General features: G+C 32.6%; 1 long non-coding RNA gene across 2 annotated transcripts; it reads right to left on the bottom strand.

Moving 5' to 3' along the window:
- Nucleotides 1-4,432: 4,432 nt before the first annotated feature.
- LOC145094804 (uncharacterized) lies at nt 4,433-6,725 on the bottom strand. 2 transcript variants are annotated; one of them, XR_013703572.1, is made up of 6 exons: nt 6,608-6,725; nt 6,414-6,481; nt 5,883-5,984; nt 5,617-5,791; nt 4,758-4,910; nt 4,433-4,676 (listed from the first exon to the last, which is right to left on the bottom strand). It is a non-coding gene; the product is annotated as an uncharacterized LOC145094804 (long non-coding RNA). The 2 variants fall into 2 exon arrangements; XR_013703573.1 differs by lacking the exon at nt 5,617-5,791.
- Nucleotides 6,726-26,619: the final 19,894 nt, after the last annotated feature.

Genomic DNA, 26,619 nt, shown 5'->3' with positions numbered 1-26,619 from the left:
TTAATTGGGGGGGGGGGAATTGTAACATCCTATTTCTTATCATTTCTTATTTTAGGTACGTAGGCCGGAAGTCGATTGTGTAAAGGCTTTGGGCTTTAAGGAGGTAAAGTTAGGCCCATTGGAAGGTGAAAATGATGGTTGTGACATCTAAACCTTTGAATTGCGTTTTGGGTCGAAGGATTGAAAAGGGAAAAGCCTTATCGGGTTCTCGCATGAATTGTGGATTTTAGTTTGAGAAGTCTTTAGTCCAAGATATCTAGATAATATTGTAGAGCTCTTCTATACCTTTCCGTGCATATAAAGAACGCCAAAATCTAAGTTGGAACGAAGAAGTTGTGGTCATTTGAAAGGGTATTTGAGATGGAAAGGAGGGTGGTATGTTGGCCGTACCAGCATTATGAAGTCGTTCCTTTATAAATATACGTTGGGCGTACCATTTGGTACGATGGGCGTACGCAACTAGAACCAAACCCTAATTTCGGGGGTTTGAGCCTTATTTAAAGTCCTTAACTTCCCCAAACACTTTCCATTCTCAGTCTCCATCTTCCCAACGTCCTTTATTGAAACCTTAACCCTAATTTGACCCTTGTGAGCCAAAGAGTGTGCTTCTTGGTACCTTGGAAGGAAGAAGAAGGTGGTGATAAAGCTTGGAAGCTTGAAGCAATTTTAGATCTAGAAGTTCTCCTCCCTCATTCATCTCCAGAATGTATAAAGTTAGAAGCTTTATGAATGTTTCCTTAGATCTTGTTGAAGGTGTTAAAGTTATGCTCTTTTTGTGCTTCAAATTGGTCCATTTGAGTGTGGGTTGTTCCAGATCATCTGAGGTGAATTTCTAGGTGTATATGAGGGTGCTAATTCAAAAATGTTATCTTGATCTTGTTCTTCCATTCATGTCTGTGTTATGAAGCTTAGAATCTTATGACAAGTTAGTGTTTTGAATTTGGACTCTTCCTAACCATGCAAAATCATAAAGTTGTAAACTTTATGATTTAGGGTGTTAATTTGGACCTAAAACTAAGCTTTGGACAAAAGGTCTTAAGGGATAAAGTGCTTAATGGAATATCAGAACCATCTTGAGTACGTTGGGCGTATACAACAAGCCTTTGACTTTGGCTTTTGTTGACTTTCGTTGACCGTTGAATTTTTGACCAAGTTTTACATTGGGTCAAACTTGGGGGCTTTGGACTGTGGATTAACATTTTACCATGTTTTAGTGATTAGTGGATTCGTAGGATCAAGTAGAGAAAAAAGGGAAGCACGTCTCAGTATTTCAGGGTTCTTCATTTCAAGTGAGTACCTCCTCACAGTACTCGTAGGTCGAAGGCACTAATGTTGACCCTCTATCTTTGATTATCATTTATTAGGAGGATCCCCTATGGAATGTATGTAGTCACATGGGATAGCCTAAGGAGTCTTGATCTAGGATTTCTTGCCTATTCCTCATTTGGTTATGGCTCTAGAGTGGGATCATCTATCTAGGTGGCTATCTCAACTCTAGTTACATATGGTTACACATTCCTTGCTGATTCATCTCATATCCTTGTGTGTAGGATGTTGCTATGCTGTAGTGATCTGCTAGATGCAGCAGTAGTACTATACTGGTTAGAGTACCTGTAGGCAGGTTGTCGTCTAGTATAGTGTCCTAGGGATTGTACGTAGTCATGTAGTATAGCCTGAGATCTAGGCTTTCTTGTCTATTCCTCGTTTAGTTATGGATCTAAAGTAGGATCATCTGTTCGGGTGGTTATCTCACCATTGGTTACTTATGGTTACACATTACATAGAGGTTACCTAGTAGTGAAGCAATGTGCTGTGAAAGATCTAGTAGGCGGTAGCGAACTGTATGATTGATATTGCATATAGTATGTGCCTACTTGATTCATGTTTGTTTATATTTCGTCATATGGTGGTGATTGAGGTTGAGATGGTCTTGTTGTGTGCTGAAGGCCAAGATACATGGTGTCGGCCGGCTGGAAGTCGTAGGCACGAAAGCTCGGGAAGAGCGGTTAGGTTGAGGCGGTAGACCAACAATCCTAGGTATTCTAATCTGATGACTGATTGGACACACTGTATGTTGGCATTCCAGTTCGATGACTAATTGGGCATGGGCATTCCATTCCGATGATTGTGGGTCGTTATGCATGCTTGTATGTTTATCATATGGTGTATTTTGGGGGAAAATCACTACTTTTGTGCTTACCCAATTGTTTATGTTTTTTAGGTTTTATCGGTGATCGTGGGAAGGCGAAGGAAGGATTGTACACACACATCAGCAGCATTGAGGATTCTGTGTTTCTTATATTACTCTGATTTTCAATGAATGTATTTTGGAATAAACAATTTTCTTAATAATGGATTTATAATTGGGAGGTTTTACTTCAATAAAATGTAAATTTTTTATTGTGAAAATGGGACGTTACAGTATGGTTGCTTGCATGTTTCCCTCTTACATACCATACTTCTAATATCACATGTCTTTGACATTTGCAGAGCTACGGGTCTTAGATATGGTGTATAGGTATAAAATAGTGCTTTAGGCTTTCATTTTATGCCTGATCTTTTCTTTCTTTTTTCTTTAAGCTGATAACATCCTCGCCCCTCTCTTCTTCTTCTCTTTTAAGGCGTAGTGTAGGAAGTGTGTGCTTATGAAGTGCTTCTCCTATAAGACTTATACATGATAAGTTCTTAAAGGCTTAAGAAGTATTTTACAAGAGAGAACTAGCATTCTTGGTGACTTAATTTTGTTGGTGGATACATTATAAAAAAACCTTATTTTGGGCTTTTGCCATCTTCATCAACTTCCTAAATGCCAAGAGGGGTCAATGTCTTCAAAGGTGTCTTCTAAACATCATATGAGTGGTTTATAATCTTTTTATATCATGTAATTGGATCCTTGGTGGTTTGGTTTTAAAATGGTCTTAAAATAAATGTTATTTTAAAATATCTTATGTTTGCCTCTTTTAAAAGTTTTATTAGAAAGATCATTTTTATCTAATCAAAACCCATCATACACTTGATCCCGAATTATCCTCTCCCACAGATATTTACAACACCAAAAGAATACACAAGTAATTTTGTAAATACCATTACTAATAATATTTATAATTTAACAATATGATACTTGTTGAAATCATCGAAGTTGGATACCGAACCAAAACACTCCTCGTTCATAGGCTCACATGGTAACTAACCATTGAAGCCACTTTCCAACAAATATAGTAGACAGACTCGGGTCGCATCATACTCTAATAACTCATTAAGATATGTATCATAACATCTTTCAATTTTACCTAGTCAGTCACCGTGACCCTAGTTAACATACATAATGGGAAGCCGTGTCTGTAATCTAATGTTGCAATATTTTCACCAAACAGGAAGCCGGTGACAAGGTAAAATTCCCTCTTCCCAAAGGTCAAATCATACTCGTCGATCTCAAAAACCATTTCTTGTAATAGGATTCAAGGTTTTTTCACAACTGCTTTGGAGAAGACGTAATTTAAAAGCAAATGATCATTTCTACCTCGACATGAATACCTAATGACCTACCAAGCACGTCTTTTGAAACATAGCCTTGCATGGTGGTCGGACCCTAAGTTTAGTAAGAATATCAGCAGCAATTAGCGGTTTGCAAGATAGTACAGGAGAAGGTTCAAAAAGGCGTGATATTCCAAACTTGTTCTTCGGGTTCCATAGTAGTTCGGCACATTCAAAGTTTAAAGGCAACATTCTGAAACAGTTCTTCGTGTTCTGGACCGGCTCTCATCGTGTTCCATACTCACCTTTTTACAAATCAGAAATTTAAACAATTAAAAGCAAAGGAGTGAAGAACTCGCCCGTAAAACATACAACTCATCAAAATCAGATTTCATATCTTCTTTGGCAACTTAGTTTGAAATATGATGATATTCCAATATACATTGCAGAATAGCTTTTGTAATGGTAGGTATTCGGGACCCAATTAGAATGGGTTGGACCAGATAAGGTCAGTCTGGAATGGACTCTGGAATGGTCCATTCCGGAGAAGATGGTTATTTTACAAAAATAAATTATGACAAGTTAATAAACTAGCCATTCCAAAAGTTGTTCTTACTATTTAGAACTTGAGTTGTGCTTTATGTGTAACCCAATAAGGGCGTATTTATTCTAGTATTGTCACTAATTTATTGTGCTAGTGAACATATGTTCAACACAAAGCAGATAACATAAACAAGGACAAAATGTATTTATTATGCCACATATCATATTGTTCCAACAATAATCGTATATCACACAAAATTCCTACTTTTTAGGTGAATTTAGTCTATCCTCGGATTATGTATTCTATATGTTATTTCGCTAACCTTATTTGCTTAGATTTAGGTTTATTTCATTTGAGTTGTAAGCTATTTAATTATATAGATTCCTGAAGGATACGATGTATAATTCAGAAGCATTAAAAATCATTTCTTCTTAAAGATGAATTATCTATTAGGATAAAACTAGTAATGTATCCCATGCTTCACATGAGTCGGGAGGGTTATTGTTTTTTGTGATGGATTTGGTTATATGGGTACATAGATTGCACTCGAAACTAAACATTGATAACATCGGTACATAGACAAAAGAAATGAATAATTTGGATAACATTGAAAAAGAAGTCGGAACTAAGTGTCTCTCTCTTTATTAGCATTGTATTCCTGAAATTTTACAAAAGGAAAAAACATCAAAAACTATACAATATAAATTTGAGGAATAAAGTTAATTAAAAATCAATCTACCTCTATCAAAGGTTCCTTGTTTTTTCCAGACAATGAAGCAACCTCCGTCTATTCATGTGCCAACTCCTAACTGGCAACTCAATGTGTTTGTCAATACTAAACTAAATCATATATAATTCCTTTTGAGTTCTACAAAATCTACAACTTTCCCACCTAAAACAATCATAAAGAAGGTACATCAGCAAAAATAGTGTTAAAAAAAATTTAAAACTGAACTCCTTTTGAACTTGCCCATTTAAAAAAATTCACGCTAATGGTAGATTATAGCATCTTACTCTCATTTCATTTTATTATTTTCTTATTGAGACGTACTTTGAGAAATATATGCATTCCAAAAATCTACACACTTACAAAAAACATGTAATCATTTCAAATAACATCTAAATAGTGTGAAAAGTCGGGAAATTTACCCAAAAAATATGTAAACCTTTTGGATAACATTTTGTCAGCCAGTTGGGAAGGTTAGATCGTGTTCATTGTAGCCATTTCAAAACTGAACACATCAACTTAAAAGTTACCACTAATTCTACAATATATATATATATATATATATATATATATATATATATATATATATATATATATATATATATATATATATATATATATATATATATATATATATATATATATATAACCTTCGTGAAATTTTAATTTGAAATGGTGTCGATGGATACAAATTCTCTTTTGAAAAGATTCAATATTTCAAGCATGGAATCGGCCTTCTGTTTGGCAACAACTGAATACTACTCTGTTTCGATAATCGCTATTTTCAGTCATTGTAGATTAAGCGAATTAATTACATACACAACAATATTAGGAAGAATAGTAAAGTTGAAAAAAAAAAAAAAACACTTACTTAACTATGTAATTCCATGAAGGCATCTTGTTTTGTTGCCTTTTTATTAGTTTAACATTTACTCCATAGATGCAAAATTATGACACATTGATGCTGAAAATAACAATCTAAACAAACCTATATGAAACAACTTCATTAATAAAACCGGTGGGTCTATTTGTTTAATTGCCACAATCTGTAATCACCATAAACCATTCAAAAGGATTGTTGAAAAAGATGCTTTGTTTACAAAAGATAAAAAAAAATAGGAAAAAAAAGCAACATACCTTATCTATTGGAGATGGTAAGGACAAAAAAAAGGCAAACAAAGGGTTATAGTAGTCTATCGTAGTACCGTTTTCACATGCTGGGAAAGATGTATCAATCTCCTGCAAATTCATTAAAAAAACAACATTAAGAATTAGAGCAATAATAGAAACAGGTGTTGGCAATAAAATCCAACAAAACGAATATTCAATTAAAACTTTGAGACATTTCATCGAGCATGTGGTGAGCGAATGCAGTATGATCTCAATCGAACCAGCTTATCATTTTACAGATTGAACCAATACCAAGTGGAAATTTATGCAATCAGTATTTTGACTACTAATTAACAAAATCCCAAATAAAAAAGAGAAAAAAAGAATAGGTACCCAAGATAGTGATTTGTTTCCAATGAAAACGAAAAGCATACATGTAAAGTAGAAAAAATATGAGTCATTGATCTTAGAAATGATTTCAGTGTAATCGGTTAATTTTTCAGGCACGGATGAGAGTCAGGGAATGAGAAAGGAAGAACAATGGTGGAAAGCTGATACCCCCTATTTGATGGAAGACCGATAAAAGCTTCACACTGAGATTAAATCACCAGGAAGCTCTTCATTCCCTATATAAAATAGGAAAAGTAAAAAAGCTATAAATAATTCTAATGGCAACAGTTGTAACCTATGAATTCTAGTTGATGAGAAGAATTCAAGCCAAAATGGAAATATAAAACATTTTCACTACATACCTTGTGTCCTCTGCATAAGTTCTGGAATCTGAGTTTCAAAATCTAGGACCAGAATTTGATAATTATAAGAATATGTAAACCACCATATAAGAAACTTTCACAGAAATCGTTATCTAAATCAAAAACCTAAATCAATAAAAGAATTTTTGTTATCAAAACGTAATCCAACAATAAACAACACAATTTTTTCCAAAAAAATTTAAGACTCTAATTGCATTGCAATTTAAACTTTTAAAAGCTTAAGGTTATGTTTGGATTATTGGCTAAAAAGCTAGCCGATAAAAAATGACGTTCGGTAAAAATAGCTGAAAAGCTAGTTAGGAAATTTAAAATGACATAAAAGGACATATACAAAAATGATTCAATATTATACGATAAATATCTAATACATAAAATTAAATTAATGTATATACTAGAAAACATTTCTCTGATTATTTGTATTTAAGGAAAATTCTGGGCATCCTATATCATATTTGCAATATTATCACGGATTTCTCGCATCTCATGCCGTGATTGTCGAATATTATCATGACTTAATTTTGAATGATTCTCGTGTTCTTCTGTAGGTATGTAATTATGTTGTTGAACAATGTTGAAAATCATATCAGTCGAGTCATTTCTTCGAATATAGTTATGAAGGGTAAATGTCGCCACTATCACATCTATTTGAGTCTTCTCACTCAATGATGGCATTTTGTTCAATATTTTCCACCTCCTCTTCAGCACTCCAAACGAACATTCAATACAACTTCGAAGAGATGAATTTACACGATTAAAAGCTTCTTGAGCATTGGTTGGAAGCACATGTTCAAACTGTGACTGATGATATCTAAGACGTGAATATGGTGCCAAATATCCTTTTCGATCTGGGTATCCTTTATCTACTACGTAATATTTTCCAATATGAAAAAAATGCAATGATTGTTAGTTCAAAAACTATAAACAATAACTAGTTGTACTTTCTGGGGGCTTAGGAAAATTCATAGAAGGTGTCTCAATTGCATGAAGGAACACTCAAGTATCATGTGCCGATCCTTCCCACCTGACGGATATAAACGCAAAACACATGTCAAAGTCGCATACAACCATTACATTAAAAGTAGGGACTCCTTTTCTTCCCCTATATCTCATTTGGTCGGCCATTGGGATACATGCATCTATATGAGTACCATCAATGCATCCAATGCAATCCTATTAAGAAAATGTTTAAATTACAATATAGAAACATATGAAAATGAAATACCACAATCAGTTACCTTGAAATAAGGCATATATCGACCGTCACTTTCAGTATGAGATGGTATACTTTGAAATGTTGCATCTTTAGGTCTAATATACTCACGTTCAAGACCCATGAAACCTTTACTCCGTCCACATATGGATTCCAATACATAATGAAAAGTTCTACTAATTGTCTCTCCATAAAGTTGAAACTTCTCAGCAACATCTCTATTAGAAAGACCTAGTACAAGTGTGTACGAGAAGATTCCAACCTTTTCTTTCACCGATATTCTATCACATACCTTTAAACCATAATTTTTCCAAGTCTTCACATAGTTGTGTAAATAAACTAGCACTCATACGGAAAGTATTAATACATCGTATTGGATGACCATTCAAGATCTCTTCCATCCATGCTTCTCCTGTTTGATTTGACGTCATACACGGCTCCTTGTAAGTATGAGGGTAGTAATAATTAATTACAACCATATATTCCTCGAGACTTGATTTGACGTCATATACGACTCCTTGTAAATATGAGGGTAGTAATAACTAATTAAAACTACATATGCCTCAAGACTACTCAATATTAAAAGTAAAAGAAGTTGATTCCTTTGAGTGCCATCCATTGCAAGCTATACCCATCAATGACATTACAAGTCAAATAAATAAATAAAAAGCAAGTACAAATATAACACCAAAATGAAATATAAAACATTGCAAATAAACAATTTTAGTATCCACGTAAAAGATAAACGTCCAACTATGTACTAATAATAATAAGTTTGAAAATATGTCTATTCACTAAAAAAAACTAGTAAACAATTCTTCAAATTGTATTTCTCGTATGATCAAACTTCAACCAAGCCAATCTAGCATCATCACTCAGCATCTCGAAGAATATATCTGATCCCGAAACATAAGCATCGCATGGCACCAAATATCCCCGCAAACCTCCAAATCTTCATTTGCAGCTATTCGAGTTCATAATTTCCATTATCTTAATATTAGGTCCTACATCATCCTTTTTAGTGTTTGTACCTTGCTTCATCAAACCCACAATATCATAATGGATTTCATGAACCTTTTGTATATGCTCCCTCATTAAAACAGATCCCCAGAATCCTTTTTTTTCTACACTTTGCACTTCTGTTATTTTGTTTGTTTAGGAACAGAGATTGTACGATTATCAGTAACCTCTGCAAAAAATTATTCCAAAAAGAATTTTCTTGATTATCCAAAACTCTTTAGTCTAGAACATTCAGAATATTCACGCATAGCCTCATCAAACTAACCATTTTCATTTTCAATTTCATCTATGTCATTAATTGATTTATCGACAAACTCCGGATTTAATGAGGGAGCTACACAACTGACTCCTGTTGCAACAACATCACCAAACATATGATCCCATTTTTCTTCAAGCAATGGATAAACTCCCTTGTGTCGATACTTCTTTGCATCAGGTTTCTCCTATAATGTGAATTAATAAGAGACAATATTATCAAATGAAGACTATATACTACAAATAAAAATATCTAAGTAACACCTTCAGCTTTGTATCCCACCATTCATTCGAACAGTGTAGCTGTCCGATCGTTGGTTCCATAGGCGCCAATCTTTGTTCATGCTATCATACTTATTCTTTAAACTTTTAAGGATACATTGATTCCCAACCTTTACTGTAAAAAGATATTTTATCTCTCGCCATCTCATGAGTTGACCACATCCATTCTTTGTAATGTAGTCGATACAAACCTCACAAAATTTTATAGTATTTTCGTTGTTCCAGGTTATCCTTTCTTCGGTATCTTTCTTAGGAGGCATATTTGTTGTAAAAGCCTTGCACCAGGCGTCCTAAAGTTCATAAGGGAAGAAAACAATATTTAAAAAAAAAACAACTAACGGATATATATATATATATATATATATATATATATATATATATCAGTGTTGTAAAAATCCCGACTAGGTCCCGATTAATCCCTAGGCGCTAACTGACCGATTAGAGGACGCCTAGCGATTAATCCCTGCATACACAATGAGTGAAACAGTAGAACCCGATAAAATTTTAGCACTTTGAATAAGTTATATCTCAATATAAACTATTTAAGGTATTATTAGTTCTTTATTAATCATATTAACCTATTTTGTTATGATATTAGTGGTATTTATGAACTTTTATATGCTATTAGTCATATTTAATGTTTAAAAATTCAACAAATTAGCAATTAATGGTCTCCGATTAATCCCCCGATTAATCTCTGCCTAGCCGATTAATCCCTTAACCCCAGTCCACCGACTAGCTAACATTAAGCGATTTTTACAGCCTTAATATATATATATATATATATATATATATATATATATATATATATATATATATATATATATATATATACTAGGTTAAAACCCGTGGAAACCTCGGGTAAAAAAGAAAAACACTGTTGATAATTTAAATCGATAACAAAATAAAAAATTTATAAAAAATTATTAAATTACAAAGAGCGAAGTTTTGTCTATAATTTTATAATGATTAGTTAAAATTAATATATATACAGAATTTTGTGAATACCGATATATGTTTTGTATGTATAGACTTTTGATAAAATTATGATTTTATACAATACAATATAAATTTATATAGAGTAAAAAAAAACACAATAAATAATGATAATGATATTGTTAAATGGTAATTTTCTTTTTATCTAAATATAATTTCTTTAATTTTCTTATTTCTTTATTTTGAGCGTAGTAGGTGTTCTTATTTGTATTGACATAAACAAAAATATTGTATATTGTTTCAAATAATATAATAGTCCATGTTCTTGGTGGATGCAAATGTATAAAAGTGGGGGCATGACTAGATTTTTTACATATAAGGCCCTTTAAATTTTTGGAAAAAATCAAAAATTCCCTTTATGTTTTTGAAAAAATTCAAACGTGCCCCAAACAAAAGAAAATGTTAGAATCGCCACTGCCCATGTTAATGTTTCAAATTGAAAAATAAAAAGTACTTGGTTTATAAAAACTTGTGAGTAGCATTTCAAACATTACGTAAATTTAAGGAAATTGAAATATTAAACTTGAAATTGATGCAAATATGAATAGAATTGAAATAAAAAATTGAAACATATGCCAATTTAAATAGAATTAGACAGCATCATCGGAGATATGAATAGTAAATTAAGTTGATAAATCTTATTAAATATGTTTTGAATATATAAACAAAGTTCGTTTTGTTGATTAATGATAAAATTGTGATGTGGTAAAATAAAATATATAACTTAATAAAGTTCAAAACATTTGGACGATCAATAATGGATACATAAATGTATAATTTTTCTGTTATCCAAATAAAGAAATCATGTGTATACAACTTAGGATGCAATAGTTCATTTAATAAAAATAAATAAATAATATATAATTAAGTAATTTGAAGTAATTGCGGGGGCAACACCATCAAAAGAGTGAATTTCAACAAAACTACACTAAGGGCAAAATGGTAAAGACGTGGACCAAAAAAGTATAAGGTTTTCATACATCAATCCACTAATAGAATGTTACAGGAATCTTTTAAAAACCAACAAAAACATCATAGAAACAACATCAACCAAATAACCCAAAAACTCATTGACAGGGTACCAGGACAAAAGGGTAAAGACTTGAAAGGTTGCAATAAATTTAAACTTCAATTTAACTAAAATGATACACACCAGCCATGCACACATAGCCATCATTTATTTGCATACAAAGTTTGATGTGTTGATCTTAACTTTATCATCATCATTTTAATTTGATATTGTATCATTGACATTTAATTTTATATTATCATGTTGTAGAATCAAATTGAATACTAAAAAAAGATTGAAAAAAAAAACCATATACTACAAATGTTGACTACTCAAAATACTAAAAGAAAATGTAAGTTACTTGGTATAAAGGAATAAAAAAAAACTCATATATATATATATATATATATATATATATATATATTTATGAAATCAAAAAAATTTAGATTATAAATTAAAATTTTAATGAGAGACCCAACTCTCAGACATTCAAATGAAAGTAACGTCATTTGTTCTATAAAAATGAAAGTAACAATGTATAAAAGTAAAATAATTTATTAGACATCACGTTATTAAAATACTATTACTTAATGGTTTTTTGTTCTCCTACACAACCAATCTACTATTCTAATAGTAAAAATTGCTTTATTTTAATTAAAAATCAAAGTAAGATGTTATATTAGATAACAAAATGAAAGTACATTGCTATTTTTCGCATTTAGCTCTAAGAAAAAACAATATTCTTTCATATTGTTGTGTAATATAGCATCTTACTTTTATCCCGTACTCCTAATTTAATGATTTTAAAATTTCAAATAATGTCTAATATAGCAATGTATTGTGCTAGAATTAGTTACTTTGTTATTAACTGACTGTACTTTGAAAGTAAAATGTTAGAATTAGCTAAATTTTTCAAAGTATAAAGCATTATTTTCAACACCATGCATTTTATTTCACTATTAGTGATAATAAATCTTGTATGTGCTTTAGATTTAGTCCAAAGGGAAATGGTACTTTTAAAAAGTTGACGACTAAGTAGTTAAATCTAATAAGTGAAATCCCACCAAGCATGCCACATGGAAGCTCTACTAACAAATATAATTAGTTTATTTGATATTAATGTAAGAAAAAGGCTAATGTGACTTTACACGCATAAAAGACAACAATGGGGAATGGAATAACTTCTACTCACTACTATATGATTATTATGTATACGTTTTAACTTATTACCTATAAATCTCATGAAATCTAGAGTCTAGATTACTAATCCACCTGCACCACTTTAACAGACATCAAGGCACCTGTCCTCCAAGGTAAACAATTACTGGCCAATAATCATATACTGCATTGAGGATGAACATGGGGACCCTGAGGTTGGAACCTATGTTAAGGGAAAAAGAATAAAAAATAATATGTTAAAAATATATTTCAAAAAGACGATATTTTATACTAATTTCTCAAGCAAATTACAAAAGTCAGCATCCATAAATTACAGAAAGAATGTACTTACTTGATGCATCATGAATGACTCTCTACAAATGGAGATATCAACTTAGTACCGGAAAATTCTTTGGAAATAACAATTGTTTTTCATGTATTTTCATCAGGTTAATATCCTTTATCAAGAACTTGTAGATCCTTCAAACCATCCTAATTCATCAGCCGTTTCATCTGCATCAAAGCTTTTTCTCTATCTTCATCACCATACTCTTATTTAGATGGTTCTTCCTAATCATTTTCGTCAAGATAAGCTTCAAGTGGCTAACTTGTCGAGTTTTCCCTTCTATTGGCAATGCACCCAATAACATTAAACTTAATTTTTTTGTAACATAATCCCTTTCATTTTTTTCTTACCAGCCTCATCAATTCCACCGTTATCATAAATCCAATTAACTACTACAACTTCAACTACCTAAAAAAGTTGAAAAAAGTTCATCAAAGCATTCAGCTCCCAAAAAACCATATTAAAACCCAATCATAACTATATGAGAATGTCGGAAACGACTATGTGGAATTCACTGCACCAGCAATAAACATGGGGTTGGATCATTAAAATCGTTCTTTATTGTTTGGTCCAATACTTTACTGCTTCAAAAAGAATCCGTATTCTTAAGTAGAATGCTATAAAACATCAATCAAATGAAAGTACGTTGCTATTGCAACAATAGAAACTTACTTTTATTTATTGGTGTTTTAACATATTTACAAATTTATGCTATTCGTTTCTATTGCATCAGATGTAACAAAAATCATATTTACTTGAAATATATAAAATGTTACCTTGACTTTGTACATGGCCACATTTCTTCTTCCTATCGTTCCCCACCAAGGCTAGCTATGCCTATCAGATCCAAACCAACTGAAGTTGCAATCACATTGATTATTAGCTGCAAAGTATTAAAGTATAATTGTTTCCAAAGGTTACTTCAAAACCCCCTATTAACAAAACAATGGGCCTAATCATCTTTAGAAAATAAATCAAGTAAAGATCGTCTAAAAATCATTGTTAGTATTTATTTGAAAAAAAAATATACTTATAAAAGTTCAAATGAGATGATATCTATGTGTAAGACATATTGTTTCTTATCTTTTCTTTTACATTAAGTCCTGGATGGTAAACTCAAAACCTTAAAAAAACATTAATAGATGAAAAAAAGTATACATGTTCAGCCCTTATAAGACATCCATCGAAAAAAAAAATGAATACATAAAACTATTCAAAAAAAGAATATGCATATCAAAATAGTTTACAGAAACAATTTCATTTACAAAAGCATTACTATAATGTAAAAAATAATCGATGTAGTGGTTAGGTATATTTCTACAATTTTGAGGAGCAAAAGTTCAAACCTAAAAAAAAGATTGTAGCTTGCAATAAGCCACATACCAACTGGAACTTATTGGGATTTATATGTAAAAGTTCAATAAGACACGATGTTGTAAAGGATCACGTGGACTGTGATGATGCAAATCATTGGAAAGACGATACTGTAAAGGAACGATTCAGATCAACATGATGGTTAATATTAAACAGAAATAACAGCACAAGAAGAAACAAAAGATAAACACATGCAGGGGTAGGGGTATATCAAGGAATCAAGAAACTAAATACATATACACAAGACCATAAACAGTTAAGCAGTCACACACATGCATACACATTGAGAACCAGAAAGTGATGAGAAAAAAACAACAGAAGAAGAAACAAAAAATTTGAAAGTCTGTTTTTTATAAAATTACCGATTGGATTGAACTCTTTGATTGAACAGAAAATTTTTGACTGTGATGATTTGATCCTTGGAAACACGATGCTGTAAAGCATCACGTGGACTGTGATGATGCAAATCGTTAGAAAGACGATGTTGTAAAGGAACGATTCATATCATATAATTGAAGTGTATATTGAGCATAATATGATCAAATTAAGGTAATAAAGAAAATTAAATGCAATTGATATCATTCCTTAAATATGAAATCGGATACCACAATAAGATGGTATTAATCGGGTATGTAATGAATTTTGAGTTAATATGTACAGCTCACAAAACAGATCGTTCTTTTTATCATTATCAAAATAGATGTGTAGGTGAAAGAAAGAAGGGGTATTATTGGTATTTAACTTTTGGCATAATTCAGTAGTTTAGAATGGACACGTAGACTTTTGGTTTTGTTTATTAGATAGGGATATATATATACACACACACACACACTAGCCGTTACCCGCGCAATGCTGCAGGCGATGAATATTTAGTTTCGACAATTCGTTTCTTTTCGGGACGAATACTTTATTTTGGCGATTAGTTTTTTTTCGGTATGAAACAATCTCGACCATATATGTAACGGAAAAGCATTCAGGATGAAAACCAAGAATCTGGAAACCACATGTACCATTTATGTAATGTTTTCTAAAACTTATTAAGACTTTCAATAATGACTTTGTGATTAATTCTTTTCGGTGACGAATTTTTCCTTGCGACGATTAATGCATTGGAGAGCTAATAATTGGTAAGATTAATGCATAATTAAAGCAATCATGTTATCATAAATCACATTTGAAACATCCCATAAACCATAAAAATATAATCGAAGTCCACAAAATTAAAACCCTAGAAACAAAACCCAACAAATAAAATAAAAATCAAGATTTCTTTATAGTAATATCAAAACAAACGTAATATAATCATAGGAGAAATATATTCGATTCCAGGTGTATTTAATATATATGAGCTATTTACTTCGCTTCATGTTCCACCAATTCATTAACCCCTCCATGATAAGAATATTTTAATGGATCTCAATTTTCCGTTTGCAATAGTATCCTCTTCAAAAAAAAATAATAAATAAGAAAAAAGAAAAAAATAAAAATTGTTTCAAAATGAAATTCAAGATTTCTTTAAAGTTCATTGCTTTTGTTTGTTCTTAAAGAAGCTTGGTGAAGTAAAAATTCAACTTCTACCAAATTCAAGATTTTTTAAAGTAAAATTTTCAAAACTATACCATCAAGATTTATGTGATGTAAAATTCCATTAGTATAAAATTGAGAGCATCAAATCGAGGGTCAGGTCTCAAGTCTCCCCAGTGTTGTCCCTAAAACAATGCCATGTTGATTTCTTCACAACCATACCTCACTCTTGGGCTTGAAGTAATGATATAAGCATGACTTAGCCCTCATTAGTTTCAACTATACAAAATGGAATGCTCTTGACTGGTATAGATAACTTTGTGAGTGTGTTGAAAAGTGTATATTTTCCTACATTCAGTAATACAACCTGATATCAACAGGAAAATAAGATATGTACGAATCACATGCAGAACTGAATCGAACAGATCTAAAACCGGAACTAAAACCATTCCGGTTCCTGGTTCTCTATTTCCCACTAAATCGGTTATCGGTCCGGTCCAGACCGATGCTCATCCCTACCTCCTTGAACCTTACTTCATCAATGTCATCTTTCTGTACAAAAAAAAAAAACAACATTACAATTTATTCATCTTGTGGTGGAAATGAGTTCTGTTTAGACCTTTATTTTCTTAATTTTGATCAGGCTGATATTGCTTTGTGTTGCTTCTAAATGCCAAGAGACAACCAACTTCACACAGTTACCTTAATTTTATCATGTGTGTATGTCATTGTCTTGGACCTATATCAACGAAAAAAATATGCAGCTGCTTTTTATAATCAGAACTCAGAAGAATATGAAGCAACCACCATGAACATAATATCATATGTTAAAAGGCTTACATGCTAAAACCCAATATGGCATAGTCACGGGACATGAAATAATCATGCAGAAGGATGGGATTGCAATGTAGTCCTTCATCTATGAAAAAATGTGTACACTAATAAGATAAGGAGTAGAAAACCAATTAGAATAAAGGGCAAAATGGTCAAGATATACACACAGCTCAAAATATGGGATGAAGAAAACCTCTAATGATGTTCAATCGATTAAAAAAACACTAGTTAGAATATAAAAATATAACCAAGGGTAAAGTCGTCCATTCTCCCTATAACATCCCTTTTGGACCTGCACGCGATTAAGGGAAGCATGGGTATGGTTTTTTCTTCCATGGCATCATAACTATATTCCAATTACCATAATTAACATTTTAAATCAGGTTTACTGAATAAGTCATCAACATGGCATTAAGTTGTCGCAACCATGAATTTGAAGCCTTGTAAACATTTAACAATGATAACAAACGCAAACCAACAATGGGAAAACAAGCAAGATGCTTATTCATTAACATCAAAATTTCAATCAAACACTTCATACATGCACTGCAACTAGCAAACAAACAATTGGAAACCTTAGAAATCCTTGTTTAAGTCCATTTTGGATTAGGATTTCCTTATTGGGCCCAATGGACCAATAAGCTTCCAGTTGGACTATCATGGGCTTAGAACTCTTGAATGGGCTCTAATTGGATCCACTTTCATTTATTTTAATATTATGGGCCATATTGAGCCTAGAATGAATTAAAATATTTAAATGGACCATATTGGGCCATAATTAACCTAATTTAGCCCTAATAGGTCATAAAAATCATATTTATAATTATTTGGACCAAACATCACTTAACATAACCATCAAATGGGCTTAAGCATACAAGGCCCAATCCTTTTCTTTTTCCTCTCCAAATCTCGGCCCAAGCCCAAATAAAAGGAGGAGTTGACTCTTGGATGCCACCTCACATTTTCCTAAAGGATCTCCATGCAAAAATAACTCATACATCCATGCATTCCCATATTTCCATGCAATCACCCTCTTTCTTTTCTCCTCTCTCTTGCTCTCGGCCGAACCCAAGCATACACACACACACACTTCACTCAAAAATAACTCAAGGAAAATCTCTTCATTTCTCTCCAAAATTTTCGAGATCTAGGGAGTCTTCAAGGAAATTATCCCACAAACTCTTCATCTAAGGTAAGATCATGCATGGATCTATGATCTAGATTCTTTGTTTTATTAAAAATCTCTTCCTAACCCATGCAAAATAATGATCACTCTCTTAGAAACCCTCTAAGTTCGAGATCAACAAAGGAGGGCTTGCTAGGGCCAAAAGTAACATCAAACTTCTTCCAATCTTCTTCAAAACCGAAATCACAACTCAAGGTGAGTTTCATACCCCTTCCTTTTCGGTTTTTATGAGTTTTATGGGGGAGAATACAAGAAAATGTGTAGATCTATGTGTAAATGTATGCTATGTGTGATTTGATGCATGTATGTGTGTGATATCATGTGTTTTGTGATGATTTTGATATCAAAAAGTGTGTAAAAACCGAGATCTAAGGCATGAGAAAGGAAATAAACATAACTTAAGTTATTATACACTAATCAAGTCAACAAAAATAGTTTATGAGGTTAGGATGACATATCCTAACATAAAACACATTTTAGGGCTTAAAATGTCAAAAATACTAAACTTAGGTACAAACCAACAAATTTATAGTTTCTGGAGGGTCAAAAGGTTTCAAACAATTTCTATAATAATTTTTCTAAACACCAACATTTTTAAGGGACTTAAAGTGTAAATTTTGAACCTAATGGGCTAGATTAGGGCTTTTCGGCCCAATAAGCCTCAAAATGCGAGATTTATAAGTTTGAGGGGCTGAAAATGCAACTTTCTGTAAAACAAGGGGTAATCAACATAATAAAATATTTTTAAGGTTCAAAAATGTTTTTCATTATCAAAAAGGGCTAAAAATGCAAAATTTTTAGATTTTGGGCTAAAATAGTAAAAGTTGTGAAAAATGAGTCCTTAACCGAGAAACACTACTCTAGAGGGGCTGAAGCTGCCACTAAACAAACTTTGGGTTATAAATGTGTGTTCATCAAATAAAGTATACCAAAGTGTCAATAAAGGTGTTTTAAGGACTAAAAATGAAATACTTTTATATAAAAGAACCAAAGGCGTTATTTTTATAAAAGGAAGGAAATGAAAAGTGTCAAACTACATTTTCAAACAAAATAAATCAGTAATACTAAATACAAACTCGCGGCTATTGACAAAACGGAAAACCATTACACTTTCAACAATAAATATCGGTACAAAACAAATTGATTCGGTCTCGAATCAACAACAAAACAAAATCGTCAAACTAAAACAATTCGTTAAACACGTGCTAACTATGATAAGTCAATATACAAACTTTGGGCTTGGAAGTTTCAAATTATGCTTGTTGGGCCTTGCTAGCCCAATAACATGATCTTTGGGCCCGAAGGGAATACGCTTACACGATATTGGGCCTTCTATGACCCAATTTCAAATAAAAGGACTTTCAATAGCTCTAATGTGTTATTGGGTCCTAATGGCCCATTAGTACTGCTAGCGAGGTCGAGAAGTCAAATGCGAGTGGGACTAACTGCTTTTCGCATTCCTGATAGCCTGGAATAACTCATGGAAGTAAAAGGGGGCTTCGTACCCTCCTTTCTCCTCGGTTGACCGGCTTATGAGAATTCAATACAGATTCGTGGCGTTAATCAAGAGAAGTCAGGTGGTTGGATTAAGTGAGTAGTACGGACGACGCCTTAAGGATCATTTGTAACCTGTAGTTATAAACTAGTCATTTTCATTAATGCGTGATTGTAACAACTCACAAACCCTAATTAATCCAATGTCACCTGGGTAATCAAAAACATTCATCGTATCGGTATAACAATAAACAGATAATGTAATTTACGTATTGGGAAAACATCAGGTTTTCCAGGGGATTTCAACATTTTTACTTGTGTGATGTATACAAAGTTCAACAATTGTACATGTTTTGAATATCGACAAGCATATTTACGGATCTTCACACTTTTTATAAACAAATATTTTTTTTCAGAAAATATCGGATTTTCTGGGTTTTTCAAACTTCATCAAATCATTTTACCATAACATTACTTATGAACTCACCAACATTTCATATGTTGAAGTCAACCAAAATAACTTGTATTCTCAGGTAACAGGTAAGCCGAAGTATAAGTATCAAGAAATGTCATGGTGTTTTGTTTAAATTATCTGTCAGACAGTTTATGTTATGGATTTGTAATGTCTAAAACAATGTACTGAATGTAAACAATATCAGTTGTAATATTCCAACGCATGGTGATGATTTGTGTTATGATTCATGTATATTCATTGTGATGGTATTCAATTTGAGTCACAATTGCCCTCGGACGTTTCCGCCGTCCGGTTCGGGGATGTGACATAAGTCATCAAACACTAAAGCTGTAAAAATTGAACTCACTAAGAACTACTTCTTTATAATCACCTGTTGCCTCTAATATTACTTCTTATGTTTGTCAGGTACTCAGGTGTATCACCAACCTGTTCAAAAACATAAAAAAGAAACTTGTGTTATAATCGATTTTTTTGAAAAGAAGGTGTACATTATCTTAAAATGCAATAAAAAAATAAAGAAAGAAGAGTACCTTACCTACCTACACAAGGATATTATATTAAACAGATGGGGTGCCTAAACTGAAAGTAAAAACTAAGACCAAATTACCCTTCTTCCGTAATTTCTTCCCATTTATGTTCTTGAACATTCATCTTCAATCAACCATCATGTAAGGGGACTATGATGCTTGTTAATTAAAGACTTCTTTGGAACTCTGCAATAACCAATATTTTTATCAATAATTAGAGAACTCATACAGTAATTCAGTCATTCATACAAATGATTTGATAAAAAAATAAAAATAAAACTTAGAACTCATGTGTGGATGAAGAAAAACAAAGTACACTAACCATTTTCCTGGATCTAAATAGCACCAATTATGGAGAAATTACACATTCAAAACACATTGATTCATTATTCTCAAACTTTACTTGATAACCATCACCACCAACATAACTACAAGTTTTCAATAGGGGAAACAATTAAAATCATCGAAAAAAAGAAGAGAAGAAATCAAAAGGAAAACTAACCAGTCAAGTATAACCTACTGATGTAGAAAGCTCCACACGTTTATTTTTAAAACTTCATCATGTCATGAATTTCTTCTTAAAACCTGGCATGACTTTTCTTTTATTGCAAATCAAAGGAAATCAGGGAATAGGGGAGCTCTACGTGCTCTAAGTTAGGGGTTTTCATGGAGATTACAACGAGAGAGATGAAGTTGTGTCTTCGACCAATACAAAAAATCAAAAATTGCAAGAACCCAAAATCGAAATGAAACTTAAAAAAATATATCAACATAGGGCTAGAAAACATAAATCGCGTTAGGGCTCTTTCCTGGTACTACCTCACAGACAGGGGAGCAATGCCATTGTTTCAACCACCATCACTTCCATAAACCTTCTGTTAATATGAACCAACAAACCTATGGAATCAAAGATGCACACATCAAGAGAGAGAGAGAGAGAGAGCATCAATAAATTGCAGAATATAAACACCTAAGAGGGTGTTTAAAAGATTCAAACCTACGATCCTTACTTTTTTTCCATATAACATCTTTGGTGAAACAAGATATGGAATTTGTAATGGGCGATGACATTGACTGAGGGTGGGGATATCTCTGCGACATATGAGGGATCTTTTATTTAAATTTTAAAAAATTTGCCGACTTTTCTAGTCAAAAGTTCAATTTTTTAAAATTTAAATCCACAACTATATTAGGAAAGATAATGATTGTGAGTTTGAATGTTTCAATATCTATTAAACACTTGTACTTAATGCATTATATTATGTAATTTAATGATGGTTTGTTGTACTAATAGCTTATACACTTGGACGTCTTAATTCTATTTTTAGAAATAGTAAGGTTTGTATAATAATATAGTAAGATATTGGATGTTTGAGGTGTTGGATTAGTGTCCAAGTTCATAACTATTTTTGTATGTACTTGACCCGATGGTGCATGGTCCTTTTGGGTTGCCTTCACCAAAGCAACTTGAGAGGATGAATAATGGAGAGAAAGGATTAAATATGATTTATTAATATATTATGAGAATAATATATTAAAGGAGAAATCATATTGTTTAATTAATATTAGTCAAGAATTAATAAGAATTAAGTTTGTGACTAAAAGACATTAATTAAACTAAGGGACTAGAACAGTCAATTGTATGATAGTTGAATATTGAGCTAATGGACTCCATATTAAAGGGGTGGACGAATTCTATGGGAAACCCATTAGAAATCGTTCCAAGGCCTTTAAGGAAGGAGCCCATGGGTTGCTTAGGGCCTAAGCATCCAAATTAGGGTTTCCTTGTTAGATAACCCTAATAGCCTCACTATTTAAAGAACCCTTATGCCCCAAAAACGTGGACAAGCTTCCTTCTAGGGTTTCCACACGTTTTGGGCAGCCTCCTTCTCTTCTCTTCTTCATCCTCTTGCTCTTGGTGTTTGTGAACCATTAGAGGAGTGACATCTGTGACTCTAAGCTTTCTAAAGTCATTACAAGGAAGATTTGAGATTGTTATTGCTACATAAAAATCAAGGTATGATCTAAACCCTAATTTATATGTTATATTGATTATCATATGCTAGACCTAGGGTTTATAGTCTTGGATAACTTGCATGTACAATAGAGAAACCTAGATCCAAGCATTAGGGTTTGTATGAGCATATAGGATGTTCTTATGACCAAAACCCATCAGTGGTATCAGAGCCTTGATTGGTTTCTATTGTATTGATGCCTTGTTAATTGTTCATACTTAAAAAATTCGTTTTTTGTGAGCCTGCCTGATGGACTCAGCGAGTCCCATTGTGGACTCGGCGAGTAGGCCCCTACTCGGCGAGTCCATATGGGTACTCGGCGAGTTCGAGTGTCAGAAAGAGGGGATTTCGGGATTTCTTGCTGTTTTACTCATGGATACTTGCCTTATCTATTTTAGATCATTAAAATCCGATTTTATTCATATTTTTTAGTATATCCTTGATTAAACAAAAGATAATTACCAATTGATTAGATAATAACTTCCTTATTTGATAAAGTTGGATTATTTGTATTAATTGGGTAACTTATTTTGCAAGAAATTGAAATTAGGTCAAATATAAATAATGATGAACTTAATTGTTTAATTTATATTATTTGTTGTTTGATCCTTGTGTTATGAAAAGTTTCAATTTTCCCCTTTAGGTTTTATAGTTTAAATTTTAACTCAAAAGTTTTGTTTTGAAATTTAAATAGTTGAAACCCTAATGTTTTGAAATGTTTCAAAACTTGCCCTCAAGTTTTGGAATTTAAAAGTTGATTAAAAGGTTTAATTTAGGAATGTTGAATTCTAAAACCCTAGTATTGTTTTGAAAAGTTCAAATCACACCCTTATGGTTTTATTAATTAATTAAGGTGTATAATTAAAAGAGGTTTAATAAATCCATAAAGTTTTGGTTTAAAATTTAATTGAATTAAAAGTATAATTGTTAAATTTAACCACCTAATATTTTAAAAGTGTAAAATACACTCTATACTATATATAACATTAAAAGTCTAACATTATATATATATATATATATATATATATATATATATATATGTGTGTGTGTGTGTATGAGTAAAAGTCAGTCTTACCGTTAGTAGGCCTCATTCACGAAGCTGGTCTATAAGGGGTGTTTAAGGAAATTGCCTATAAAATGGCGATTGAATGGGTATCCACTCTTACCCACCGCACTCTTGACTAGTGGAGGGTCGTTAGCCGAACGGGTAGGATAGGACAGAACCTTCCATTATAAGTATAATGAAATACAAAATTAACTAAATGTTTTACAAAATTCTCAATCTTAGTTACTTTAGGCAAAAGTGAATTGATGCAATTCCATGAAATTACACTTTGTGCCCTTGCGAAGACGTTAGTGGAGCGTGTGTGGTTTAACGGCACACTAAATGGTTCTAAGCAAAGGTAGGAAAGGGTGACTCAATGTTTGTCATAGTTCGGTGGAGCGTGTGTGGTTTATCGGCACATCGAATAGATGACTGTAACATGTGAGGGCACCATGGAAGTTTGCATGGTTATTCACACCCGCTTTGTGATCCTCGGCATCCCAGTCACAAACAAGAGGGGCATATCAGGATTTAAACATGCCATTGAAATGTTCAATGAATCCCAAAGGATCTAGGAGTTTTCATAGACTTAAAACTTAAATTTCTTTCTCGTTTTTCATGGTGGAAATTAGTGAATCGTCATTCACTTACCTTCAAATATTCTGCAACTAGATTACGGCATCCCTTTTCTAGGTTGTAGCGTATTGTGTTGGGTCCTAGCCTTAATATCTCATTTGGGTGATTTATTAAGGACTCAATCAATCAACTAACTTGAATTTGTTTTCTCCCGTTTTGTAGATGTCAAAGTATGACAACTATGGTCTTCCCAAATCCCGTGGAACAAGCATTCCACATGAAGATGATATTCCACGATTCGATCGAGGAACAAGAGATCATGATTCACTTCCTCCACCTCCTCCAATTATTCTCCCTAACCCACAAGTTTGAAGACTTGAAAAGTTCAAGCTCACTCAAGCCCTTTTGGCAAGTAAACATAAAGAAGGAAAGTCGGTGTGTGCACACGTCCTAGGGATGAAGTCACACATTGATAGGTTAAGAATGTTGGGATCCGTTGTCTGTGAGGAGATGGTTATTGACTGGGTTCTTCAGTCACTTCCTAACTCGTATAGTGAGTTCGTAAGAGAGTACTATATGATGAACCACGACGTGACCCTTATAGATCTCACCTACATGCTTATTGCTGCTAAATCAACAATGGTTTGGTGCATTGGAAAAAGCAAAGTTGATTGGTGAATCTGCCTTCTAGACCTCTAGGGATATAGGCAATGGCAACAAAAGACATGCCATGATCGAAGAGTTTGATCATAAGAGAAAGGCAATATCCGAAGTAGTTCCATGTGTTGTTCCAAAAGAATCAATTTGTTTTTATTGCCAAGAGAAGGGGCATTGGAGACGAAGCTGCCCTATTTACCTAAGAGCTCTAAGAGATGGGAGAGTCAAAACGTATGGCTCTGCTTTAGGTAAAATCCATTGACTAACTCTTTTAAGCTCCTATTCTAGATTCTTAATACATAATGTGATAAGATTACAATTGATGTTTTATAGGATCAAAGAAAAGAGAGGAAGCTTAAAGGAAGAAGTGAGCACAATCTAACCGTGAAGGAATGGATTTCGATCGCATTACTTGAAGATTAGATTCTTGAGCTGCTACTTAGAGTTAGAATTAGATTGCTAAGAAAGATGTATTAGCATAGTTTTTCAATGAATTGCATTGTAAGGACAAATTTTTCCACAATAAAATAAATTTTGATTTTATATTATTTATTTATCCTTGCAATGGTGTGTATAAAAAATTGATGTTAGAATGTTTCTATTATTAGCAATAATGGATTTGATTCTTAATTATGTTATTTGTGGAAATGTCGAAAATTTACCGAATAAGGAAAGTTTCTCATCGCCCAAGTTTCAATTGGACAGAAACTTGGAATCATGCAACTTGGTTGCACGATGAATGAGAAATTTCATATTTGGAAATTAGACTAATTCATTTACAAAGTGTCGAGTGAAGGACTAGGAGATCGAGTACACAAAGTTGTGTGCTGATCAAGTCCACCACAAAAATAATAAAGATATTCGTCATGATTTACTAAAGGTTTAGTAAATGTGATTATACTTACAAGATTAAGTGTAATTCTGAATTGATTAAACGGTTTAGATCAATAGCAGAACGAATAAGAAGAATCAAGTAGGCAGAAAGATAAAAGTTTCTCTATTCTAAGAAGAAGGGAGAGTACCTTTTATGCTTTATGATATGTCTTAATGATTAAGAACCATATCTCAATTGATCCTCTAAGTGAGTCTTGGTGCAATTGTATGTCTAAGAAGAGGAATCAGGAATTGAAGAAATGGTTAAATAAGAAAGTAAATCATACTTCGTTCCAAAACAAGTCTTAGAGTCAAGATTGTGATATTGAGTGACAATTATTAGGAAGGTTTATAACATTCATCAAATATGGAAAGTTGTGATGTCCCGGATAAGACAACGACCAACTAGGACCAATTTACGAAGTGTTTTGATAAAAACTACACTAACTCTTGAATATTTGTTTGTCAAGAAATGTTTATTGACAAGAGAATATTATATGTCAAAGAGTCAGTGGGAGTCTTAATGGTCTTGAAAGGTTTCAAGAACAAATCAAAATAGACCTTATCGATCATAACTAGCACACGAGTTGAGGTTTACAACCTATCGTGTTGACATTTTATTGTTTCTGTGTCGTTCCAATTAAGTTAATTATGCATGTGAGTTCTATGAGTTCTCATTTGAATGCATAAAAGGCAAGGACCTTGATCAATGAAAAGTACATTGATAGGAAAAGGTGAGCTGCTTAACTACTTGGAAAACATGGTGGACAGCTGTGTTACCATAAGGCAAAGAAATCAAGATTAAGAAAGTTCGGTCCATATGAGTTTGAATTTGTCGTAAACTTTGGTTTTAACAAATTCACATGGATAGGAACACATACACCATTAAAATCTAAGTGTCATAAGATTCCCTCCTTCATGAAAATGACTATGAGGAAATGCTTTCACTAATAGAGATTTTAAGAAGATAGTGATTGTGAAATTGTCCTCTCGAATTCGATTATGGTTACGGTATCCCTTCCCATGATTCGAATTGTGAGATTTGGCAATTAGTCTGAATTGTTTAGACACACATATGAGCTATCTAAGGGAAAGGTGTATAAGCTTAGATAAAGGATTATCAAAGCATTAAGTA

The sequence above is a fragment of the Lactuca serriola genome, chromosome 3, assembly GCF_051521515.1.
Source record: "Lactuca serriola cultivar US96UC23 chromosome 3, Lser_US96UC23_V15, whole genome shotgun sequence".
Taxonomy (NCBI): domain Eukaryota; kingdom Viridiplantae; phylum Streptophyta; class Magnoliopsida; order Asterales; family Asteraceae; genus Lactuca; species Lactuca serriola.
This window is presented reverse-complemented; position numbering and strand designations above follow the sequence as displayed.